Source organism: Mus caroli, chromosome X (genome assembly GCF_900094665.2).
Source record: "Mus caroli chromosome X, CAROLI_EIJ_v1.1, whole genome shotgun sequence".
Taxonomy (NCBI): Eukaryota; Metazoa; Chordata; class Mammalia; order Rodentia; family Muridae; genus Mus; species Mus caroli.
The window spans coordinates 43,158,085-43,161,642 of record NC_034589.1 but is presented as its reverse complement, the minus strand read 5'-3'; the positions used below and the strand labels follow the sequence as shown (position 1 = coordinate 43,161,642).

At 38.3% G+C, this 3,558-nt stretch overlaps 1 pseudogene; it reads left to right on the top strand.

Moving 5' to 3' along the window:
• Window positions 1–457: 457 nt before the first annotated feature.
• On the top strand, window positions 458–841 carry LOC110286181 (annotated as a pseudogene).
• Window positions 842–3,558: the final 2,717 nt, after the last annotated feature.

Below are 3,558 nucleotides of genomic sequence, written 5' to 3'. Positions count from 1 at the left end.
AGGTGGTTGATCTCAGCCAACCATTGGAGTGAGCATGGGGTCCCCAATGGATGAGATTTAGAAAGGACCCGAGAAACGGAAGGAGTTTGCAGCTCCATAGGAGGAACAACAATATGAACCAACCAGGATCCCCAGAGCTCCCAGGGACTAAATCACCAACCAAAGAGTTTACATGGTGTCACTCAAGGCAGCATATGTAGCAGAGGATGGCCTTGCTGGACATCAATAGAAGGAGAGGCCCTTGGTCCTACTAAGACTTGATAGATATCCCAGTGTAGGGGAATGTCAGGACAAGAAAGGAGGAGTGGGTGGGTTGGTGAGCAGGAGGGGCGGGATGTGATAGGAGGTTTTCAGAGGGGAAACTAGAAAAGGGGATTATATTTGAAATGTAAATAACGAAAACACAGTCAGGAGCAAGTGAGGAAGCTAGAAACTGTTAGTCAGCTGGAGGAGAGCAATGCCTAAATCAAAGGAACTTGTTTCTTCAAGCTCTCCAGGCAGTGATTCTGACAGCGAAGCTGAATAAAAGTTAAAGAGGAAAAAGCAAGTGGTTCCAGAGAAACCTGTGAAGAAGCAAAAGCCTGGTGAGTCTTCTAGAGCTCCAGCATCCTCCAAGCTGAGCAGCAGCAGCTGAGATGATAACATGTTCCAGATTGGAAAGATGAGATATGTAAGTGTTCAGGACTTTAAAGGAAAAATTCTAATTGATATTAGAGAATATTGGATGGACTCAGAAGATGAAATGAAACCAGGGAGAAAAGTTATTTCTTTAAATATGGAACAATGGAGTCAGCTGAAGGACCAGATCTCTGACGTAGATGATGCAGTAAGAAAGCTGTAAAATCTGAGCCATATCAAACCTGTACCATTGTAGCTGTCTTTTTACATTGGCTTTTGTTTTCTAAATGTTGTTTTCCAAGCCGTTATATATTTGGACTGCAGAACAATTATTAAGACAAATACCAAACTAACAGAAGTTATGAAACAAATGGATTTAACAGATATCTAAAGAACATTTTATACCTTCTTCTCAGCACCTCATGGTACTTTCTCCAAAACTGACCATATAATCGGTCACAAAACAGGCTTCAACCAATACAAAATTATTTAAATAATCCTATGCATCCTATCAGATCAGCACCAACTCAGGCTGATCTTCAATAACAACACTCTACTCAATGACAACTTGGTCAAGGAAGAAATAAAAAAAAGAAATTAAAGACTTTTTAGAGTTTAATGAAAATGAAGCTACAACATACCCAAACTTATGGGACACAATGAAAGCAGTCCTAAAAGGAAAACTCATAGCTCTGAGTGCCTCCAAAATGAAACTGGAGAGAGCACACACTAGCAGCTTGACAGCACACCTGAAGGCTCTAGAACAAAAGGAAGCAAATTTACCCAAGAGGAGTAGACAGCAGGAAATAATCAAACTCAGGGCTGAAATCAACCAAGTGGAAACAAAAGAATCAACAAAACCAGATAGATAAACCCTTAGCCAGACTAACTAGAGGGCACAGGGACAGCATCCTAATTAACAAAACCAGAAATGAAAAGGGAGACATAACAACAGAACTTGAGGAAATCCAAAAAATCATCAGATCCTTCTACAAAAGGCTATACTCTACAAAACTAGAAAACCTGGATGATATGGACAATTTTCTAGACAGATAGCAGTTACATCAGGATAAGATTAATGATCTAAACAGTCCCATATCCTCTAAAGAAATAGAAGCAGTCATTAATAGTCTCCCAACTAAAAAAAGCCCAGGACCAGGTGTATTTAGTGCAGTGTTCTATAAGACTTTCAAAGAGGACTTAACTCCAATACTCCTTGAACGATTCCACACAATAGAAACAGAAGGTACTCTACCCAATTCATTCTATGAAGCCAAAATTACTTTGATACCTAAACCACATGAAGACCCAACAAAGAAAGAGAACTTCAGACAACTTTCCCTTATGAATATTGATGCAAAAATACTCAACAAAATTTGGCCAAACCAAATCCAAGAACACATCAAAACAATCATTCATCATGATCAAGTAGGCTTCAACACAGGGATGCAGGGATGTTTCAATATATGGAAATCCATCAAAGCAATCCACTATATAAACAAATCAAAGACAAAAGAGATATGACCATCTCAGATTCTGAGAAAGCATTTGACAAATTCAACACCCATTCATGATAAAAGACTTGGAAAGATTAGGAATTCAAGGCCCATGCCTAAACATAATAATAGCAATAGACAGAAAACCAGTAGCCAACATTAAGCTAAATGGAGACAAACTTGAAGCAATCCCACTAAAATCAGAGACTAGGCCAGGCTGTCCACTCTTTCCCTACCTATTCAATGTAGTACTTCAAGTTCTAGCCAGAGCAATTATACAACAAAAGGAGATCACGGGAAACAAATTGGAAAGGAAGAAGTCAAAATATCACTATTTGCAGATGATATGATGGTATATATAAGTGACCCTAAAATTCCACCAGAGGACTCCTAAACCTGATAAACAGCTTCAGTGAAGTAGCTGGATATAAAATTAAATCAAACAAATCAGCGGTCTTTCTCTACACAAAGGATAAACAGGATGAGAAAGAAATTAGGGAAACAACACCCTTCACAATAGTCACAAATAATATAAAATACCTTGGTGTGACTCTCACTAAGGAAGAGAAAGATCTGTATGATAAGAACTTCAAGTCTCTGAAGAAAGAAATTGAAGAAGATCTCAGAAGATGGAAAGATCTCCCATATAGTCAAAATGGTTATCTTGCTGAAAGCAATCTACACATTGAATGCAATCTCCATCAAAATTCCAACTCAACTCTTAACAGTGTTAGAAAGAGCAATTTGCAAATTCATCTGGAATAACAAAATACCTAGGATAGTAAAAAATATTCTCAACAATAAAAGAACCTCTGGTGGAATCACCATGCCTGACCTCAAGCTGTATTAAAAAGTAATTGTGATAAAAACTGCATGGTACTGGTACAGCAACAGACAGGTACACCAATGGAATAGAATTGAAGACCCAGAAATGAACCCACACACCTATGGTCACTTGATCTTTGACAAGGGAGCTAAAACCATCCAGTGGAAATAAGACAGCATTTTCAACAAATGGTGCTGGCTCAACTAGCAGCTAGCATGGAGAAGAATGCAAATTGATCTATTCTGTTCTCCTCATACAAAGCTCAAGTCTATGTGGATCAAGAAACTCCATATAAAATGAGAGACACTGAATCTTATTGAGGAGATAGTGAAAGAGCCTCAAAGATATGGTCACTGGGGAAAAATTCCTGAAAAGAACACCAAATCGCTTATGCTGTAAGATCAAGAATTGACAAATGGGACCTCATAAAATTGCAAAGATTCTGTAAGGCAAAGGATATTGTGAATAAGGCAAAAAGGCCACCAACAGATTGGGAAAAGATCTTGACCAATCCTAAACCCAAAACGGGGCTAATATCCAATGTATGTAAAGAAATCAAGAAGTTAGACGCCAGAAAAACAAATAATCCTACTAGAAAATGGAGTACAGAGGTAAACA